The sequence below is a fragment of the Schistocerca nitens genome, chromosome 6, assembly GCF_023898315.1.
Source record: "Schistocerca nitens isolate TAMUIC-IGC-003100 chromosome 6, iqSchNite1.1, whole genome shotgun sequence".
Classification (NCBI taxonomy): domain Eukaryota; kingdom Metazoa; phylum Arthropoda; class Insecta; order Orthoptera; family Acrididae; genus Schistocerca; species Schistocerca nitens.
This window is the reverse complement of record NC_064619.1, coordinates 17,502,817-17,526,609: the sequence shown is the minus strand read 5'-3', so window position 1 is coordinate 17,526,609 and position 23,793 is coordinate 17,502,817. Positions and strand designations below refer to the sequence as shown.

The 23,793-nt window shown below is 42.9% G+C and overlaps 1 protein-coding gene across 5 annotated transcripts in view; it reads left to right on the top strand.

Annotated features, from left to right (window-relative positions):
* LOC126262549 (dTTP/UTP pyrophosphatase) overlaps nt 1–23,793 on the top strand; it is a 113,129-nt gene that overhangs the window by 31,467 nt on the left and 57,869 nt on the right. Inside the window, exon 1 of one of the 5 annotated variants that reach the window (XM_049959238.1) lies at nt 7,371–7,392. The exons of 3 other annotated variants lie outside the window; for them this stretch is intronic. The gene's annotated coding sequence lies outside the window, so the exon portion shown is untranslated. Of the gene's footprint in view, nt 1–7,370; nt 7,393–20,065; nt 20,233–23,793 lie in introns of those variants that run through there. One more of the 5 variants, XM_049959237.1, reaches the window with a different exon arrangement.

The following is a 23,793-nucleotide window of genomic DNA, read 5'->3' as shown; positions in this document are numbered from 1 at the left end:
TGATAATTCAATATATGACTCTTTCATGTTTATCACCTTTGAATCCAGTTTGAGAGATACAATCTGAACATTTTATGCCATTTCCTCTTACCCGGTAATATTCTAATTTACTTAAAAGGATATTGTGACTTAAACAGTCAGATGCCTTTAGCAGAACACAGAACATGTCCGTAGCCTCTAATTTACTGTCTAATGAATTAAGTACATTTTTGCTGCATGTGTAAATAGCTTTCTTAATTGAGAACCCTTTAGTAGTCTGAACTATGACTTTGACAATATATTATTTATATTCAAATGGTTAAAAAATTGATTTTATATTACCTTTTCCAAAATTTTAGAGACCTGCAGAAGTGAAATTGGATGGAAATTTGGTGGTATTTCTTTATCTCCTTTCTTGTACACAGAGGCTTAGCTACAGCATGTTTCAGCCGTTCAGGAAATGTTCAACTTATAAATGAGCGGGGCGGGGCGGGGCGGGGCGGGGCGGGGCAAGGAGGAGATTAATCAATTCTCTGCTTGCAGTGGAAAGAAAGAAGACAAGAACAGGGAGTGACTGAGTGATGAGAGTTTATGCGGGTACTGGAAATCAAGCACGGTCCCCAATCTCTAGTTATAAAGTACTGTTAACAGGAGAGAAATCCACTTACATTCATTGTTGAGGTATGTAAGGACCTGTTTGATAAATGATAGTTCTTTAATGGTATAGCAATTTCCATGTCCATTTGTGTATTGTGTTGAGATTGAGGGAAAAGAAAATCTGAGTTCTCCTAATTAAATTTGTTAGAGAAAATAGAACTACAAAAGATGAATGAAATGGTCAAAAATTTGTTGAAAGAAAGAAATTGTCTCTCTTTCCAGATTCCTCCCCCCCCCCCCCCCCCTGCCCTTCCCTTTTTTGTGACTAATGACCCGAGAAAGGTCTGTCCCTACATGAACACCTGTTACATAATGTAAATGCTATATCCTCATGTCCATAGATGCTATGTCCTCATGTCTGCCGTGAATGGTCCTTCAGGATCTGTCGTGCACACTACCAAGTAGATGGCATGGTGGTTAACACACTGGACTTGCATTCTGGAGCATTGAAGTTTTATATCTGTAAATTGAGCAAATAGAATGTAAAGACAGTTCCTTTGGAAACGATTTGGCTGATATCCTCCACTATCCTTATTCTACCTGGGTTTGATCCATGTCATTGATAGGACATTAAATCATGGTCTTCCTCCCCCCGTCTTTTGTTTGTTCTAGAAAATTGGCAATAATGGCTGGGACTGTGGGCAGATGAATAGTGAGTGTGAGATATCGTGTGTGTGACGAAGGAGTACTCCTTTGTGTCTGGTTCTTTGGGGTGGTGAGAGGATCGGGTATGTGAGAAGAAACGGCGTGGGAGATTAGTTTGTGACTGGGTCTGGGGTAGTGCCTGCCTGTGAAGTTCCTGTGAGACCTTCACCATACTGGGTACAGGGAGTTTTTGTCACAGCAGATGCACTCTTCCCAGGTAACCATGATGTATGGGAAGGATTTTTTTGGGGTGTATGGAATGATACCTTTTGAAGTGCAGGTACTGTTCTGGGGTGGGTTCATTGTGGGCAGAGGTGCAGATAGAGCCATCAAAGAGGAAGAGGTCAATGCCCAGGAAGGTGGCACACTGGGTTGAGGGGGGGATTGGCACAGGAAGGAGCGATACAGGTGCCTATGGCTGTGCTACGGATTTGTTTGTATGCCTTCCATTCAAAGAAGTAGTAGTTATGAGTTAGGATAACATTAGTAAGTTGTATGAGAAAAGAGATAGTGTCTTTTGAAACTGAAGGACACTGGGAGAGGCAATAATGTTCAATGGCAGTAAGACCATAGGTTTGGTGTATAGGGAGATGGTGTCAGCAGTGATGAGTAGGGATCCAGAAGGTCATGGCATGGGGATGATGGAGAATTGATGACAGAATTGGTTGGTATCTTTGACATGGGAGGCTAGATTACGGGCAATTAGTTGGAATTCTTAGTCAATGAGGGATGAAATTCTTTTCATGGGGGCACAATAACCAGTCACAATGGGGCGTCCAGAGCTAATGGGTTTATGGCTTTTGGAGAGCATTTAGAAGACGTGTTTGAGGTGTCACAGGGATAAGAAGGGAAATGGATTCAGGGGAGAGGTTCTGGGAAGGGCCTAGGGCTTTAAGCAGGAGTTGGAGATTGTTGGATTCTGGGATGGGATCACTCTGGCAGAGTTTATAAATGGAGGAGCCAGATACTTGGCAGTGGCTCTCAGCCAGGTAGTCATTGAAATTCATTGACAGTGGTGGAATCTTTGTCTGCAGGCTGGATGATCAGTTCAACATTTGTTTCAAGGTTGTATGTGATCGTTCTTTCTTCTGCTGAAAGGTTGATGTTGTGAGGAAGGGACCTGGGGAAGGATGGTGAGGCCAAATTGGAGATAAGGACCAGCAGGTGGTTAGGTGAGAGGGGGAGGATGTTGGTTGGATGGTGGTATGAAGTGGGAGAGGCATGGTTCAATGTTGGAATTATGTTGGCTTTGTGTTTGTAGGGATTGATGGCAAAGAAGTGTTTCCATTGCAGGGATCGGGAGAAAGAGAGTAGGTCTTTGACAAGTCCAGCATGGTTAAATTTGGGTTTAGAGATAAAGGTGATGCCTTTGGATATGACTGAATCTTCTGTGAGGCTGGGGTTTAGGTGGAAGGGTAAACAACAGTGATACATAATCTAGTGTCCCACATGAAAGATACCAGTCACTATCTTCACTGATTCACCACTATCCCATCCTTTTACCACTAGCATCCCTGCTCATTACTGCTGATTTCCCTTCCCTGTATACCAATATCCCTCATGCCCATAGTCTTACTGCTATTGAATCCTAATTCTCCCAGTGTCCTTCCGTTTCCAAACCCACTACCTCATTTCTTATACAGCTTACTAACTTTATTCAATATTACTAGAAGGAAAGTTACCACTCACCATATAGCGGAGATGCTGAGTAGTAGAGAGGCACAACAAAAGACTTTCACAATTAAAGTTTTCTGTCATTGGCCCTCATCAACAATAGACAAAACACACACACACACACACACACACACACACACACAAAAGACTGCAGTCTCAGGCAACAGTCATGGGCACCTGCATGGCACCCTCCTATGCCAATCTGTTTGTGGGCCATTTGGAGGAGACCTTTCTAACCTTCCAAAATGCTAAACCCCCAGTCTGGTTCAGGTGTTCTGGTTCATTGATGATATCTTCATGGTCTGGACTCGAGGCTAAGACATCTTGTCTTCATTCCATCACAAGCTCAACACCTTCTCTCCCATCCACTTCACCTTGTTCTCAATCCAGTGTGCCACTTTCCTAGATGTTGACCTCTTCCTCTCTGATGGCTCCACCCATACCTCTGTGTACCTGCATTTTGACAGCTGTCATCCCGTCCACACCAAAAAGTCCCTCCCATGCAGTCTGGGCACTATGCCCCAGTCCTAGTCCACTGACAGATCTCCCGTGCCATTTCGCCTCACACCCCCAATGCTCCTGCGACCTCCAAAAACCAGCCACAAAAGAGTGCACCCCGTTGTCACTCTTACCACCCTGGACTGGAACAACTGAACCACATCCTTTACCAGGGTGTTGATTATCTATCATCATGCTCTGAAATGAGGAACATTCTAGCCAAGATCTTTCCCACCCATCCTAAAGTGTTGTTCCTTTGTCCACCCAACCTCCACAACATCCTAGTCCATCCCTTTGCCACTGACAATCCCAAACCATTGCCACAAGGATCATATCCCTGTGGAAGACCCAGGTGCAATACCTGACCAATCCATCCACCCAGAATTTCCTGTTCAAATCCAGTCACAGGCTTGTCCCATCTCATCAGAGGCTGGGCTACTCGTAGCCATGTCATATACTAGCTCTGGTGCAATCTTTGCACAGCCTTGTACACTGGTATGGCTACCAACCAGCTGCCCACCAAGATGAATGGCCACTGCCAAACTTTGGCTAAGAGCAAAGTAGATCATCTTGTGGCTCGACATGCAGCTGAATGTACCATTCTGTATTTCAATGACTGCTTCACTACCCAAGCCATCTGGATACTCCCATGCACAATCAGATTTTCTGAACTGCACAGATGGGAGTTAGACTTAAAACACATTCTCTGCTCCCAAAATTATACCAGTCTCAACCTATGGTAATGTATTCTCCTCACACCCTCCACCCGACAGTTTTCACCCCCTCTGTCCTATCGCCTCCTCCCTGTTCTCTTCTCCCACCAACTGTGTGTGTTATCTTCTGCCAATGCACTCACTCTTCTTTCAATGCTCATGTCCTTTTTTGATTATCCCCCCCCCCCCCCCCCCTCCACACCTCCCTGCTTCTCATCCTCCCGATGGTATGCCTGTTGGCAGTCTAGTTCCTGCACACTCCGCCAGACAGCACTCTTCTCTCTCCCACCTGTAAACTTTTATCGCTTCTCCTTCCGCACTCCTTCAGATCGCTGCATCCATTCATGTGACAGCTGCATCTGGACCGAGCTGCCAGAGATTGTGGTCATATGTGCGTGAGGTGTGCTTGCTTTTGTGGATGAATGCATCTGTGTGTGTCATTCTTTTTCTGACGAAGACTGTGGCAGAAAGCTAATGTGTAAGTGTCATTTAATCATGCCTGTCTGCAACTTAATGTGTCACCTTTATGGTAAGGAGCAATCTGTCTTTTCCTTAAATTATATATATTTAAACGTGGAGTTTCCATTGTTAGGGATTAAAAAGGCTATGAAAGTTCATATGACATCTGCAGCAGTGACAAATTAGACTTAATTGGCAAAAGATTTCCCTCTACATGATGTTAGCGTAATGGGTAGAAAGGTAAATGTGGTCCACTTTGAACATCCACTGCCAGAGGAGAGGAAAAAAAAAAAAGAAAAAAAGTGAAGCACCCAGAAGACAATGTCAGATATCAATGTACCATCAGACACATACATATTGTGGGTGATTATGTAAATGATTATAACTGCAATTCTTTGTGATAGAACAACCACCAGAGTGTGTTAGTATTGTTTGGTTCAGTGTTGTTAGCAGGCTTGGTAGGGTATGTAAGGGACATAACAGCATTACATGTTGAGTGATCATTGTAGTTTATGTTTCCTCCTTTGGTTTGCTTCTTTCATTTCCTCTTTCAGTGTGCTTCCCAATTAGTTTTACACCCTTTTACTTCCACCAACTCCATTTTTTTAAAGTGTTTCACCTTGAGATTTGTTTGCTTGAGGAAAAAGGGACTGATGACCCTGTAGGTTGGTTCCTTTATACCCAAACCAACAAGCCAACCAATCATGTTGAGTGATCAGTGTGGGAGACAGAGAGATGCCATGTACTCTTGTGGGTGAGCATTTTCACCAAATGACTGTATTTGAAAGGGGCCTCATTGTTGTTTCCATTTGGCTGGCTGGTTGAATCATACAATATCCAAATTTTTGGGCATTTGAATGTGACAGTGACCTGATGGACTGCATGGGAACAGTAGGGTAGTTCTGCTCATCGCCAAAGTTCCAGTGATCCGATCTGGCCGCTGCCCCTTCACATCTGTGCCTACCATTTGGAAACAAGTGATGGACTGCCTGCAACATTCTGTGTCATCCTGTACCATTGGTTGGAAACTATCAGTAGCCAGACAAGGCAATTACTGTCCCCTGCAGAAGCTGCTGTTAACAAAACAACAAAAATGGCTGTATGTGGAATGACATCCTGACTGTGAAGTATGGACTGCTGATGAATGGTGTCACATTGTGTTCAGCAATGAACCATGGTTCTGTTCTACCTTGGATGACGATCATCAGAAAATATGTTGACCTGGAGAAATGTCCTTTCCTTCCATGTCTTGGAGAGGCACAATGGTGTTACTCATTGTGTCATGGTATGGAAATGCCATGTGGCTAGGACCTACCGGCGGGTAGACCGTTCGCCTGGTACAAGTATTTCGAGTTGACACCACTTCAGCGACTTGCGTGTTGATGGGGATGAAATGATGATGATAAGGACAACACAACACCCAGTCCCTCAGCAGAGAAAATCTCCGACCCAGTCGGGAATCGAATCCGGGCCATTAGGTATAACATTCCGTCGCACTGACCACTCAGCCACCAAGGGCGGACTATTGTGTCCTGGTGTGTGGAGTCATTGCATATGATTTCAGGTCCTGGCTGGCAATGGTTGAAGGAATCCTCAGAGTGAAACAGTACATCACAGATGTCTTGTTCCTCATGTATTACCCCTTATGGGCCAGTAGCATGGTGCAACTTTTCAATAGGATAATGCTTATCCACACACAGTATGTGTCTCTACTAACTGTCTTCATGGTGTTGCGGTCAGTCCTTTTTTTTTTTTTTTTTTTTTTTTTAAAGAGGCTTCTGAAATTTATAAACATTTTGGCACCATCGATAGGAAGGAAGGAAACTAAAAAAAAAAAAACAAATTGCCTTTGAGAGTCACTGTTTCCTGTTTGAACCTCCATTTTGTCATATAATCCAAATGTACACATAATGAAATGTGCCAGTTCGCATGCCGTTCACAGCAACAAACAGCCTGATAATGGTTATAGCAGCAGATTAACTTTCATAACTTTTTATTTGACAACTGCAAAAGCCTGGACAATTTGGTAACAGCTTTGGCTGTCCACAAACACAGAAACTATTATTTTCTCCACATTGAAATTTCACACATTATTATTGTCATTGTTATTATTATTATTTCTTTCTTGTCTCAGACGTTATGTCTGGTTAAAAATGGAAGGTGACGCGGACCTTGATCAAGTGTGACTTCCTTTTAACTGTACGGTATATGTTACATTGCATTTAGGAACTTTCGGGTAATTGAACAAGTGTCAATAATACAGATTTCTGTAGTTGTATATACAAGTTTGGATGTAGCTGTATTTCATTGATGTACTGGTGGATTATTATTATTATTATTATTATTATTATTATCGTTATCCAACAAATGCTTTGCCATACAGTCTAAACCTCATCAGTCATTATTGGTGGCACTCACCCTAAAGACATTTCTTGCAATTTTAGGGTTTCTGCCAGAATCAAGCACAGGTTTCACATGTTAATCCCAGTTTTTGAAGCTGTATGTTTCATGTGTGACCAGTGAACATCTGTAACTATGTGGCATGCATGTGTAGTCATATGTTAGCAGTCTGATATCCTTCTTCTGAAATGGTCAAAACACACACACACACACACACATATTCAGTAGTTTTGTGTGTGTGTGTGTGTTTTTTTTTCTTTTTCTTCTGACTATTTCAGGAGGAGGTCTTTTGGCCAAAAGCTTACTTGTTTAACAGTCTTTATGTTGTGTGTTGTGTCTGATTGCGACTCAACATCTCCACTATATGGTGAGTAGCAATCTATACTTCTCATAATATTGTCATTACTACATCTTCAATTTTCCATTGTTAGATTGACGTTTACTCAGTTTTTGTTCATCCATTTGAATATTGCTGTAATTCTTCCAACACCCAGATAAATACATTATTCTGCTGCATCAAGAAAACAAATGGATAGGGAAATCTTATTTTGTGAGCTACAGCTGCAAAACATATGCTGAACCTCAAATACTACTAACATATTTATGGGAATCAAACTAATGAATACTAAATTTGTGGAAACGAATCCCAAGTCATAAACTTAAATGAAAACTATGTCCCACAAAAATGAACCTAGTTCTACTGTGCATCTAAAGCTCAGCTAATCATATGTTTACTAATATTTTCAGTTTGTTGCAATGTGCAGCTCTCAAATATTGAAGAAAAGACATTTTTAAATGTTGAACACCAATGCTGGTATTTATTTACTGGCTGGTTAGTTTCGGGCTCTGCCCATTTATTTGTATTTAGAATATGTTTTGTGTGTACAGATCTCTGTTTACGTCATCAAAGTTAAATGTGTCTCAGATCTTCATTATCCAGTATGATATGATCCACATGACAGTGATATTCTATTTGATATAGAATGGAATATTTTTCTTATTGGATTACACTGTGTGTCCACTGGCTTTTTATCATAGGTGTTGTCATAATTTTGACAGATTCTTTGCATAGGTGTTATCATAATTTTGACAGATTCTTTGTATCAGCATCTGTCAAAATTATGATAACATGTACAGTAAATAAGCTAGCATGACACACAGTGTACTCATTGAGAAAAAAATTCTCCATTGTATATAAAACAAAATATCATTGTCACATGGATAACATCATACTGGATAATGAAGATATGACATACATTTACGTGTGATTATGTAAATAGAACTGCCTACAACAAACATCTCCTAAATACAAATATGTGGCTTGTGAAAATGGGCAAAGCTCAAAACTAGTCAGCCAGTAAATAAATAGCAGCTTTGGCATTAAACATTTAGAAGTGTCTTTTCTTCAATGTCAAGGTTTGGCCACATGTCATCTCACTGTAACTCCAGCATCACCTGCAGGGATTGTGGTCATCATCTGCACCTGGGCGCTCCATGTGTGCCTCCTCCCACTTGTGTCAATTGTGGGCAGCACCACTCCCCCTGCTCGCCTGACTGCCCTGTTCTCCATAAGGAGCGGTGAATAATGTAAATAAAAACCGTGGACAGGCTCACCTATCAAGATGCAAAGAGGAAATACAAAAGACTTGGTCCTGTTCCGATGGCTACATCATATGCTACAACTGCGACTTTGTTGCCCCTGTTGGCGACAGCTGTCCCTGCGTTTGTTAAACCTCCAGTGGGCCCTCAGGGCCACCCCGCCTCTTCCCCCGTGTCTGTGATGGGGGGACACTGCTTCATCTGGTGCTCCCAAGGTACTTCCTTTGGGAGACCAACCCCCCAAATTGACAGGGATGTCAGACCCCCCCCCCCCCCCTCCTCTGGAGGTACACCGACCTCCTCCAGCTTCCCTTGGGTCCCTTGGAAGTCTACCTTCTGATGCATCCTCCTGCACAACAGCTGACATCAGTCAGTGGCTCAAGGAGGGACAAGCGGCAGATCGAAGAGCTTCCCGCTCTTCGTCTGTCCCTGATCATTCTTCTGCGACTCACTCCCAGGTTGCTCCTAAGGAGAAGCGGGAGGAGGAGAAGAAGAGGAAGAAGGAGGAAAAGCTGGGTAAGAAGGAAGAGGTTCAGGCTGCCTCTGTGCCACCTGTTACTACCAGCTCTGTCTGAGGATGATTTGCAGATTTTGGTGTCCCCCGACCACCTCAATCTCTCCCCTACCTCAGACGCAATGGTTCTCGATTCTGACTTTCCTTGGGTAGCAGTAGATGACCCAGTGGTGTAATCTGCCTCCTCCGTCCCTTCACACCTTTTTCAGCTGTGGACAATGTCATTCTCCAGTGGAATTGCAGTGGTTTTTTCCACCACCTTGCTGAACTTCGACAACTTATCAGCCTTCACCCTTTCTTCTGCATTGCTCTCCAGGAAACTAGGTTTCCTGTGACGTGAACCCCTGCCCTCCGTGGCTATCAGGGTTATTATAAGAATCGGGCAGCTTATGCGAGTGTGCCTGGTTCAGTCTGCATCTACGTCCTTAACTCTCTTTACAGCGAGTGTGTACCTCTTCACACAGCTTTAGAGGCTGTCGCTGTTAGGGGGTGGACGCCTCAGGCTGTTACTGTCTGGAGTCACTATCTTCCACCGGATGGTGATGTCCCACAGCATGTATTGGCTGCACTGATAGCCCAACTGCCACCACCTTTTCTGTTACTGGGTGGCTTTTATGCCCATAACCCTTTGTGGGGTGGATTGGTGGCAACAGGCCGAGGCACTGTCGTTGAGCAAGTGTTGGCACAGCTTGACCTTTCTCTCTTAAATAATGGTGCCTCCACACCTTTCAGTGTGCGCATGGCACGTACTCAGCCATCGACTTTTGGTCTGCCGCCCTGGTCTTCTACCACCTGTCCAATGGAGTGTGCATGACAACTTGTGCGGTAGTGACCACTTTCTGATCTTTCTGTTATTGCCACAGCATTGCTCTTGAACGCACCGAAAATTACTCCTATTACCTGTACGGAAGTTACAGTATTTTATGTTCACTAAACATAAAAGCTGCAGTGGATTTTTTAAAATATATGAAGACTATTAACTGCCACGACTAACATGAGAGCATGAAACTAAAAAAAAATATGAAATTTGATTTTTATGTTATCAGCCAGAGCAGGTTTTGCACAGCAGTCTTTGATCACACACAAGTAAAATTTTATCACTCATGAATTATTTACATAACTGATAACAAAATAGCAGCTGCCCATGTCCACCTGAAAATGACATAATAAAATCCACAATTTCCTTCTGAAGTCTCCAGGAAGCTGAAAGAGATAATTTTAATGTACCGTTACCTGCCCGCTATATTGTGGGAAAACTGCTTTCATTCAATTTAATTTGAATTTGCCGTGGCAGCGGTTCCCACGATCGCCGCACGGCTCTGCTTCATGAACAATTCCTAATATGCTGAAAACGGCTAAGAATGTGGAATGAAATCTTGGGCAAGCTAGCAATAAATTATTACAGGTAATAATTTTAACAATTTCTATATTCAAAAAATCAACATAAATTGAAAGTACACACCTTTTACAAATATCAACCTCCAATGGCGTCTTTCTCGATCAAAGGACAACCTAAGCATACAATTGTAATTATTTTTCATTATCTGTTTTGATACATACATTCGCCGACCACAGACGTTATTTGTGAAATATAGATACATAAATATTGCACAAACATAAAAAATGAAAAATTATTTCCTTTTATACATAATCTACAACTATTCATACAGTAATGAAATAATAATAATAATAATAATAATAATACATATAAATGTTTATTTTTATTATTTTTTTAATATTATAATGATTTTGTGAATGTCTTACCAGGAGACATCACACCACCCCAAATTGTACAATGCTCCATTCAGTGAGTGGGAATTCCAAAGTGCCCTAGCCGCTTGGCCTGATACAGCTCCCGGGCCAGATCGAATCCACTATCAGATGCTCAAACACCTCTTGGTGGACTGCCAGTGACACCTCCTAGACCTTTTCAACTGTATCTGGATTGAGGGTGAGTTCCCATCAGAATGGTGGGAAAGCATTGCCATGCCGGTGTTGAAACCAGGCAAGATCCCACTGGAGGTGGACAGCTACTGCCCGATTAGCCTCACAAACGTTCTGTGCAAGTTGCTCAGATGCATGGTGAGCCAGAGGTTGAGTTGGCTACTTGAGTGTCAGAGCCTTGTGGCTCCATCTCAGGGTGGGTTCTGTAAGGGCCCCTCTGCCACCGATAATCTGGTCAGCCTGGAGTATGCCATCCGTATGGCATTTGCCCGCCGTCAGCATCTGGTTGCCATCTTTTTTGACATGCGGAAGGCATATGATACAACATGGCGACACCACATCCTCACCATGATTCATGGATGGGGTCTTAGGGGGCCGCTTCTGATTTTTATTCAAAATTTTCTGTCGCTTAGTTCCTTCGGCATGCAAGTTGGTTCCTCCTGAGTCCATGAGAATGGGTCGTGCAAGGCCCTGTCTTGAGTGTCTGCTTCTTTTTAATTGCTGTCAATGGGCTAGCTGCAGCTGTAGGAACATTCATATCAGCTTCTTTGCATGCTGATGACTTTTGCCTGTACTACAGCTCCACTGGAATTGCAGTTGCTGAATGGCAGCTGCAGGGCACTATCCACAAGGCACAGTCTGGGCTGTAATGCACGGCTTCCAGTTTTCGGCTGCCAAAACTTGCATCACGCATTTCTGCCGACGTCACACTGTTTACCCTCAGCCATGGCTTTATCTTGATGGCAAACCTCGTACAGTGGTTGAAACGCACCAGTTTTTGGGATTCCTGTTTGATACCTGGTTGACTTAGCTCCTTCATATTCAGCAACTTAAACAAACATTCTAGCGGCATCTTAACGCTCTTCGTTGCTTGAGTCACACCAGCTGGGGTGCCAAATGGTCTACCCTTCTATGACTGTATCAGGCATTGATTCAGTCCTGTCTCGACTATGGGAGCCTGGCTTACGGTTCGGCATCACTTTCCGCGTTGCGGTTGCTTGACCCCATACATAACTACGGGATCCAACTTGCAACTGGAGCTTTCTGCACGAGCCCTGTAAACAGCCTACTTGTGGAGGCTGATGTCCGTCCATTGTGGATCTGGTGCCGACTGCTGGCCGCTTATGCTGCAAATGTTTGTAGCTTGCCAGGGCATCCAAATTACCGTCTCCTGTTCCCCAACTCGGTTGTCCATCTTCCAGAACAGCAGCCTGGTCAGGGTGTACGACTGCGGTTCCCATCCGGTCTCTTATCTCTGGGCTTGAGTTTCTCCCTCTCCCGCCTCTTTTCCGGGCTCATATATGTGTACCCCCATGGTGTATGCCCTGCCCATGCCTTCAGCTGGATTTGGCACAAGGCCCGAAAGACTCAGTCCCTCCTGAGGCCCTCCGCTGACACTTTCTTTCCATCCGTGCCGCATTTCACAGCTCTGACATAGTCTATACCGACGGTTCAATGGTTGCTGGTCGAGTTCGTTATGCTTTTACTGGTGGGGATCGATCTGAACAATGTTCATTGCTGGATGGCTGCAGTGTTTTCACCGCAGAGCTGTTAGACATCTCTTGTGCCCTAGAGTATATCTGCTCCTGCTCAGGTGAGTCCTTCATCATCTGTAGTGACTCCCTGAGTGGTTCATGAGCTATCAACCCGTGTTTTCCTCACTCTTGTTTGGTGATGGCTACCCAGGAGTCCATCCACACTCTTGCCTGTTGCAGCCGCTCCGTGGTTTTTATGTGGACCCCGAGTCATGTCGGAATTCCGGGTAATGAGCATTTTGACAGGCTGTCCAAACAGCCTATCAATGAACTGGCCCTGGAGATTGGCCTTTCGGAACGTGATCTCCAGTCAGTCTTGCGGCAGAAAGTCCTTTGTACCTGCCTTAACCAATAAACTTCGGGTCATCAAGGAGACTACAGGTGTGTGGCGCTCCTCCATGCGAGGCTTTCGCAAGAACTCAGTTGTTCTCTGTTGGCTACGCATTGGCCACACCTGGTTGACGCACGGTCATTTATTGCGCCGCTAGAACCCACTTCTATGTCACTGAGGATCAGCGTTGACAGTGGTCCACATCTTGTTGGACTGTCTGCTCTTAGCTGCACTCAGGCAGACGTTTGCATTGCCTGATACGCTCCGTGCACTTTTCATGGATCATGCTGCAATGGCAGACTTAGTTTTGAGTTTTATTCGAGCAGGGGGCTTTTATCACTCAATCTGAGGGTTTGTCTCTTTTGTGTGTTGAGTCTGGCCTTTGGCCTACAGTTTTTGATTGGGGTTCTTTGTGTGTCTCTTGGTGGGTGGCTTTTCCTTTTCTTGTTTCCATGATCGGCTAACCACTGTAAAACTCTGTGTGCTTTTTAATTCCCCTTTTCTGGTCTTTGTCTGTGTCTTTCTTGTTCTGTGTCGTCCCTTGTCCTCTCCGTTGCTTGTTTTTATTTGTTGTGGATGTTTCATGGTTGTGGAAAAAGGGACCGATGACCTTTGAAGTCTGGTCCCTTCAGCCCTACAAACAAGCCAACTTCAAAACAAGAACAGTTGTATTTATTTCAAATCTTGTATATTTAGTTAACGCTGTAAGGAAAGATAGATTGCTGTTTACCATAAAGATGACACATTAAGTTGCAGATAGGTACAGTTAAGACACTTACACAAAGCTTTCGGCCACAGCTTTCGTCAGAAAAAGAGAAACAGACAACATTAATTCACACAAGCAAGCACCCTTCATGAACATATGATTGCCAAGTCCAGCAGCTTGGACAAGAATCCATCTGTCACGTGGGATGGAAGCAGCAACTGGAGGGTGCGGGGAAGGCAAAGAGTATAGCTGTATACGGGTGGGGGAAGAGAGGAACTCTCTCTGGTTAGCGTGCAGGGACTAGAATGACAACCGGCATAGAGTCAGAAGATTGTGGGTCAGGGAGGTGGGGAAAATAGTGAAAAAGTGGGAAAACATGGGCGGGTGCATTGGTAGGGGGCGACAAACAGTGAGGGTGGAAGTCAAGAATGGGGGGCAGGTAATAAGACAGACCAGGTGGAAATTGTTGGGTGGAGGGTGTGGGGGCAGTATGTTACCTTAGGTTGAAGCAGGGGTAATTACAGGAGCAGACAATGTGTTGTAAGGATAACTCCCAACTGCACAGTTCAGAATAGCTGATGGTGGACGGGAGGATCCAGATGGCTTGGGTAGTGAAGCGGCCATTGAAATCAAGCATGTTATGTTCAGCTGCATGTTGTGCCACCGGGTGGTCTACTTTGCTCTTGGCTACAGTTTGGCAGTGGCTGTTCAACCTGGTGGACAGCTAGTTGGTGGTCAAATCAATATAAAAAGTTGTGCGGTGATTGCAGCAGAGCTGGTAAATGCCATGACTGTTTTCACAGGTGGACCGGCCCTGAAGGGGTAGGATAAATCTGTGACAAGACTGGAACAGGAAGTGCTGGATGGATGGAATGGGCAGGTCTTGCACCTGGGTCTTCCAGAGGGATGTGATTCTTATGGCAAGGGGTTGGGTTTGGGAGTGTCAAAGGGATGGACTAGAATGTTGAGGAGGTTGGATGGGCGATGGAACATGACTTTATGAGTGGTAGTAAAGATCTCATTTCAAAGGATGATGATAGGTTATCAAATTCCTGTAAAAGAATGTGGTTTAGTTTTTCCAGTGCAAGGTGGTATTGGATGATGAAGGGTACACTCCTTTGTGGCTAGTTCTTTGGGGCCGTGGGAGGATCAAGGACATGAGGAGAAATGGCATGTGGGAGATCAGTTTGTAGACTAGGTGTGAGTTAGTGCCTGTCTGTGAAAGCCTTTGTGAGACCCTCAGCATACTGGGCAACCAAGTTCGTGTTCTTTCTGGTGTGAAAGGGGTGACAGCTGTGGAATACAGGTACTGTTGGTGGCTGGTGTGTGTAGTGAGGATGGAGATGTAGATGGAGCCATCAGAGAGGTGGTGGTCAACGTTTAGGAAAGTGACCTGTTGGGTTGAGAAGGACCAGGTGAAGTGGATGGGAGAGAAGGTATTGATGTTGTGAAGGAATGAAGACAGGTTGTCATGGCCCTGAGTCAAGAACATTAAGATTTCATCAATGAACCTGAACCAGAGTAGGGGTTTTGCATTTTGGAAGGCTAGGAAGGTCTCCTTTAGATTGCCCATAAACATGTTGTCATAGGAGGGTGCCATGTGGGTGCCTATGGCTGTGCCACGGATTTGTTTGTATACTTTGCTTGTCCAATCCTCATTGCACCTAAACTCTAACTGACCTTTTCAACTTGCCACATCTCCTTAAACCCCTTACCAGCACTCCACCAACTCAAGAGCTGGAACACTCTCGTAACACTGGTGTTAACCTAGCCACCAAACCCTCAGCACCACAGAAGTTTCAGTCCTATCCAAAGGCCTCACCTATGGCCCTACATCCAAATTTAACCATGTTGGATCTGTCAAACTTCTACTCTCCTTCTCTCGATCCCTGCAATGGAAACACTTCTTTGCGGCCAGTTCCTCCAACCAAAACCAATCTAATTCCAAAATTAAACCCTGCCTTTCCTAGTTCATACCAGCATCCAAGTGTGATCCACTCCTAACCACCTTCTGGTTAACTTCCGGGAATTCCTTACCTCCAACTTAGCTTCACCATTCTTCCCCAAGTCCCTTCCTCAGCACACTAACCTTTCAGCATAAGAAAGGACAACCATACACAACCTTGAATCAAATGCTGGCCTAGTCCTCCAGCCTGCAGACAAAGGTTCCACCAATGTCATAATGAATCACATGACTACCTGGCTGAGGGCCACTGCCAATAATCTGTCTCCTCCAGTTATAATCTCTGCCAGTGTGATCCCATCCCAGTAGTCCAGCAATATCCAATTCCTGCTTAAAGCCTTAGGCTCTTCCCAGAACCCCTCCCCTGCATCCATTTCCCTTCTTATCCCTGTGTCACCTCAAACACACCTCTTCTAAATGCTCCCCCAAAATCCATAAACCCAACAACCTTGGATGCCCCATTGTGACTGGTTATTGTGCCCTCACAGAAAGAATTTCATCCCTCATTGACTAACAACTCCAACTAATTGCCCATAATCTAGCCTCCCATGTCAAAGATACCAGCCACTTCCAGCATCAATGCTCCATCGTCCCCATACCATGACCTTCTGGATCCCTAATCATCACTGCTGATACCACCTCCCTATACACCAACATCCCTGATGCCCATGGGCTTATGACTATTGAACACTACCTCTCCCAACGTCCTTCAGTCTCCAAACCCAGTACCTCATTCCTCACACGAGTTACTAACTTCATCTTAACTTAGAACTACTTCTCCTTTGAATGGAGGGCATACAGACAAATCTGTGGCATAGCCATGGGCACCTGCATGGCATCCTCCTATGCCAACCAGCTTATGGGCCATCTAGAGGAGACCTTCCTAGCCTTCCAAAATGCTAAACCCCTAGTCTGGTTCGGGTTCATTGATGATATCTTCTGATCTGGACTCAGGGCCAAGGCACCCTACCTTCATTCCTTCACAACCTAAGCACTTTCTGACCCATCTGCTTCAACTGGTCCTTTTCAACCCAGTGTGCCACCTTCCATAATGCCTCCATTTGTACCTCTGTCCACATTAAACCCATCAAACACTAACAGTGCCTGCATTTAATCGTCATCCCTTTCACACCAAAAAGTCCCTCCTATACACCCTGGCCTCCCAGGGATGGCATATCTGCAGAGACAAGTACTCCCTTGCCCAATATGGTGAAGGTTTCACGAAGGTCTTCAGAGACAGGCACTTTCCTCAAGACCTAGTCCACAAACAGGTTTGCCATGCAGTTTCCCCTCTCATCCCCAAACCTCCCACTACTACCAAAAATCAGCCACAAAGGTGTGCCCCTTCATCACCAAATACCACCCCGAACTGGAACAACTGAACCACAACCTTTGCCAGAGCTTTGATTACCCATCATCATGCCCTGAAATGAGTGACGTTGTACCTGATGTTCTCCCACCTCTACTAAAGTGATGTTTGTCACCTATCTAACCTCCTCAACATCCTAGTCCATCCCTATGACACTCCCAATTCCAAACCCCTGGCCACAAGGGCTTACCCCTGTGGGAGACCCAGGTGCAAGACCTGCCCAATCCACCCACCCAGCTCTTCCTGTTCGAGTCCTGTTACAGATTTATCCTACCCCATCAGGGGCCAGTCCACCCGTGCAAGCAGCCATGTCATTTGCCAGCTCTGCTGCAATCATAGCACAGCTTTTTATATTGGTATGACTACCAACTAGCTGCTCGCCAGGATGAATGGCCACCACCAAACTGTGCCAAGAGCAAAGTAGACCACCCTGTGGCACAACATGCAGCTGAACATAGCATGCCAGATTTCAGTGGCTGCTTCACTACCCAAGCCAGCTGGATTCTCCCCTCCACCACCAGCTTTTCTGAACTGTGCAGGTGGAAGTTATCCTTAAAACACATATCCGCTCTTGTACTTACCCTGGCCTCAACCTACGGTAACATACTGTCCCCATACCTTCCACCCAACAACAATTCCCACCCCACCTCACCTCCTCCCCATTCTCATCTTCCACCTTTTTTGTTTGCCACCCTCTGTCTCTCAAATCAGGAAACAAAATTCTTGGGCGTGGTCTCACTGCAGATGGCAGAGAGCTGCAGATTTAACAACAGTTGATAAACATTTGTCCTATTGGTTTAGATATTAATCTGAAATATATATGGTTTTTCCATTAGAAACTGCTTGAAAAAATGTTTAAATTTTGTCATTTCATTTATAGAAGATTTGAGGAGGAAGAGCATTGAACACTCCTTTCATAATCTGGCTTGTGCTCTGACTCTAATGACTGTGCTTTTGGTGGGATTGTGAACTTTTTCTATTAGCAGATTCTAATATTCGGTCAATAAAAGATAATAAAACCTGTTCACTTGATATACTGTGCTGGAAACCAAATTCTTTATTGTCGAGTAAGTTTCAGTTGTTTGAGGTGGCTAACTAACCCTCTACAAACAACCTTCCCAGAAGTTTTTGAAGCATCTAAGAAGGGAAGCTGAATAATTACTTCCACAATATTACCTGTTTTACATTGGAGCTTAAGAAAGCAAGTTAAATGTTTCTTCCAATGCTAAGACTATAGTACAACAAGATTGGCACATTGTTAGAAGAGAGTATATGTTCTAGGTTTCGTGCACACATAGTTCTGCTATGATATGGATAACAAGTGCATGAAATGATGTGCCATCTCCAAAGTATGGTTCTTGTGGGCTAAAAATTTAAATTGCACCAGATTCACCATGAAATTGTGGTGGTATATGGACCCAACATAGTGTTGTGTCCAGCCACAGTAAAATGACACCAACAATTTGTCCAAGGCCATACAGACATGGGTGATCCTGATTGGGGAGGAAGGCTATTCACATTGAGGACAGACAAAAATGTCGAGGCAATCGAGGAACTGATCCACAGCATTTGCAGAATGTCATATTGTGTAAATTGCTCATTGCTCAAGGCAATAGGCACTGCTCATTCCAACATCTGAGATCATCTGGAGTATTGGAAATTGTACTTGTGCTAAAATCCATGACCACCATCATCTGCACACAAAGTCACAAGATTTGTGGCATCTATGGACTTTCTTGTGCATTACTCTGTGGGTGGAAATGATTTCCTGAGCTGCATAATTTATGGACAGTGAAACATCAGTCCATCATTTCTCACCAGCACCAAAGAGGGTCTCTTTGGATTTAAGACACACCTCCTTGCCTCTGAGAAGAAATGCAAAGTTGCATCATAAGCAGAGAAGGTAAGGGGAAATGTTTTCTTCAACTGTGAAGGAGTTGTGTACACAGAGTTTATAGCAAAGGGCATGACCATTGTTGCTGTTTTGTACTGTGCAACACTGATGTTTCTGAGCAAGGCCATAAGGAACAAAAGGGATGGAAAATTAAGCAAAATGTTTGTTATTCTGCATGAGAATGCAACACCCCACAGGGCATGCACAGCACAGACTTTGCTTCAAAGTTTTCAGAGGGAGGTTTGGAAGCATCCACCACAGAGTTCATATCTTGCATTATGCAGTTTTTGTCTTTACAGTGAGCTAAAATAATATATGCAGGAGAAAGAGATTTACCAGTGGTGAGGATATCCACACAGCAGTTCTCCAATCGTTCGGTGACCAAAAATTTCTGTCATCATTACAGAGACTTGGTGATTTTGTTAGAAAATAGTGTCATATATATGTGTCATGTTAAAGTATAACACAGCATCCAATAAGTTTCTTGGCCAGCCTAAATAGTCAGCAACTTACGTTCTGATGTCCTCGCATATAAAGAGGTTTAATGATGGCATACTTAAGTCTATCTGGGACAGTTTCTTGTTGCAGTGATTCATTAAAGATATGGCAAAGTATCCCATTTATAGGATAACAGCAGCATTTAAGTATTTTGATTGATATTTTATCAATACTAGTGGAGGTTTATATTTTTTGTTTCTGTTAATTACCTTCTCAGTTTCATTTACAGTGACCAAGACGTTTGAATAAAATTTGAGAGACCCATTTTCATCAACAAAGCACTTACATTTTAGGATGCAGCTGACAGGAAACAATCATTGAAAATTTTTGCGTCTTCTTAGCTTTTATTAAAAATAATCCCATTATGTTCAACTTAACTGACTTTTGGTATCCTCTGAAATTTTCCTGTTTGTCTTTTTATCGTACTCATATTTTATTTATTTTATTGTTGGAAGCATCAACTTCAGACTGAGCGGACAAACTATGTGCCTTTCTCAGAATGACTTTTACAATATTTCAGTATAAGTTGTAGTAAACATAAAAAAGCACATGAAAGTGAATCTCATCACTTTACTTGAATGATGGCAGTACTTTCAGAATCTATGGTCTCAAACAAATGACTGCAGTTATTTCAGAATCTATGGTCTCAAACATCAGAACCTCATACAAATCCAGCTCTCAGGAAACAGTTCAAGAGAAAACAACTCCAAGTGTTGTGAGATAATGAGCATTGCACTCTCATTTAAATATATGGTCGAAAGAGTCAGCCTACAAGAATTGTGAAACGAACCCTGTTGTTCAGGACCGCAAGCCACAAAGAGTGCAGATTCACCACGAGATGGGGAAACTCACAGGTGTGTATTGTCTATTGAGGCCTAAGCACTATGGTGTGCGAGTGAGACAGATGAGAACCTACGTCATAGGGAACTCAGTAGAAGGCTTTTGTGGCCAAGGAGACATAGCAGTGTTAAATATGGTGGACCTAAGATCGGCCATAAAGGGAAACATTTATGAAAACTATTTAATTCTGTAGTAATGCAGGGAATCGAGCCACAGTAATTTTAATCTGCCATCCTCCATAAAGTTTCATGGTGATCCTAATAAAAGTTGAATATTAATCATATCTATAATAGTTTAGGATTTACTGTTAAAGTGAAATTAACAAGTTGTGTAACAAAGACCTGAATGCTAAAATCTAAACTGTTTGGTTGATCTCAGTGACCGATATTTCGTATAGAAGCACATCATTAAAATGACAAATGTTGTAAATATCAACTCTGTAACATTATTTGTTTAAAAGATATAGTAAATTTAAATTATCAGTATTTTTAGTTAAGCATCAGATCATCATTTCGTCCACACAAAACACATGTAACAATGACAGCATGACACCTTATTGAATCATTAGGTAGTAGAATATTTGTTGTAAAGTTTAGTGCATAATAGTTTCTTTTGTTCTTTATTTATTTATCAGAAAGCACATTGGTGCAAAGCTACCGACGAGAAGGAAATTGTATTGCAGGTTTTCAGAAATTACTGCAACCAGTCGCCTTTTATGTAGATGTATTTTATTTAACCATGACCGGTTTCGAGCTGCCTAGCAACTCATCATCAGATGGTATATACATTTAGTGCTTTTTTGTACCCATTGTGTGGGTGGTTGAGTATCTGTGGAAATAAATCTTTTTGCAGGTATATATATCTCTTTTAGGACGTATTTTTGAAACCATTGTGTCTTGTTTTTCACAATTTCACAAGTTAAAACTTTCACTAGATGTATATTACTTTTATGAGGCACTGTTGGAAACATATGGTTCAAATGGCTCTGAGCACTACGGGACTCAACTGCTGTGGTCATAAGTCCCCTAGAACTTAGAACTACTTAAACCTAACTAACCTAAGGACAGCACACAACACCCAGCCATCACGAGGCAGAGAAAATCCCTGACCCCGCCGGGTTCGATTCCCGGCGGGGTCAGGGATTTTCTCTGCCTCGTGATGGCTGGGTGTTGTGTGCTGTCCTTAGGTTAGTTAGGTTTAAGTAGTTCTAAGTTCTAGGGGACTTATGACCACAGCAGTTGAGTCCCGTAGTGCTCAGAGCCATTTGAACCATATGTTTCCAACAGTGCCTCATAAAAGTAATATACATCTAGTGAAAGTTTTAACTTGTGAAATTGTGAAAAACAAGACACAATGGTTTCAAAAATACGTCCTAAAAGAGATATATATACCTGCAAAAAGATTTATTTCCACAGATACTCAACCACCCACACAATGGGTACAAAAAAGCACTAAATGTATATACCATCTGATGATGAGTTGCTAGGCAGCTCGAAACCGGTCATGGTTAAATAAAATACATCTACATAAAAGGCGACTGGTTGCAGTAATTTCTGAAAACCTGTTCACACCACAGTCGCAGTGCTCCACATCCACAATGGATAAAAGTTTTATTTTGAAATTGTATTGGTTTTATGTAAAAGAATTTAACATTTATTATGTAATGGATATTATTGTTACTTTATTTAGAACATGAAAGTGGTCTAGTTTTGATTATTTAAATATGTTAAAATGTGAAATAATGTAGAATAAGCTGTAGCAAATCAGATGGACAGTTTCAGGAAAGGGAACTGCCCTAGTCAGTTGAGCGAGGATATTTGGCGCGTGGGAAACGCAGCCAGGGACAGGCGGAAGGAGTGCTGGTGCAGATGCGAAAGCAAACAGTTCTGGTTAAGCCACCAAAGGGGACAGTTCGGATGGAGATGGGCAAATGGATAGTTTGTCTGGAGGGACCAAAGGGTACAGTTCTGATGCAAACACGAAAGCGGGTGGTCAGTCTTTAGGCAGCTAGGAAGAGGAATGATTTAGAAAATTTCGCATTGTGTGGTATCGCGGGACTTAGTCTCTAAGTGGCGAGCAACCGCGCGCCTGGTGTGAATTGTAACTTTTTGCATAGATAACTTGTATTTTGCGATGAGGTTGTGAATGATCAAACTGTGTCAAGTGGATATGTGCTCAAGTGTAACAGTAATTCTAAATACATCCACTTTTGCTATTAGTTTGCTTTCTGAATAAGCATTATTCTAATCAAATTGCAACTGTCTGGCCTACATCATGTATGGGTCGTTAATTTAGTCCCCGATATTACTATTACTGTTATTACATGCTATGTTAACTTTGTATTTCCCAAATTTGCTGTCAGCCAGACAATTTAACCAAAGGGTCACAAGAGTCCAATTTAGGGCATGTAATGCGACATGTGCAGTTCAACCCATAGACGAGTTTGAGCCAAGACATTTTGACGAAGAGGAACCACATGTGAGCCCAAACATCTTTGGAATGATAGCTCACAGTTTGAATGTAAAGAAGTATTAAACAAAATAAAAAAAATGAAGCCCCAGGAGAAGTTTTGGTCAAGCTGTTTGCATATGCGAGGAGTCATTTATAGAAATATTTGAAACTTCTAAAATATGTTGACCGATGACCTCACTGTCTGGTCTCCTCCCCCAAACAACCCAGTCTTAAATATGTTCTTGTCAGGAGGAGATATACCTGGGAGCTGAGCTAAGTCAATTTTCATCCCTATCCTCAAAATAGAAAGCTGGAAACATTGTAAAAACTACCAAGGAATAAGCTCGTTGAACTTCACATATAAAATTTTTTGCCACCATCATCAAAAATAAATTCCACCCACACTATGAACCCATCTCCATGAGGTGCAAAATGGCTTTCCAGAAGGAAGATCATGCTGTTATCTGTATTTTTCCCTGTGATTACTAAAAGAAAAAGAGAGAATTGAACCGAGAAGCACACACATTGATTTTGCTGACTAAAAAAATGATGTTGATAACAAATGACAAATTCTTGCAGATGATCATGTTCCCCAGAAACTTATCAAAAAATATGCACAAAATGTACAGAACAGATTGAATCTGTGCTAAGAAAGGGACAAACCTGAGGCATAATACAAGTCAGGGACATGGCCTTTCACCACCCTATAATGAAGTCAAATGCCACATAGCTTCATTCAGGTCAACATTAAGACAATGTCAGGTGCCTTACTTTTTGCAGGTGGTGTAGTTATTGCAGCATCTTCAGAGAATGACCCTGCAATTTTAAAAACAACAACAACAACAACAACAACAACAACAACCTGGACATCAATACAAAAAATGCAAAGACTATGACCTTCAGTGGAAAATACTCAGTACAAAGTAAGATTTGTTTGGAAAATAAAATTGTGGAAAGAGTGAACACATTCATATATTTGGACTATAAACTATGCTTTCTGGAAGAAACAGGCTAGCTGCAAAAGCCACAAGATGTACAAAAAGAATTGTTGTCATTGATAATGTAATAAAACCATTCCAGTTCCAGAAGCACATGAGAATAGACCTTTATAAGATCTTAGCAAG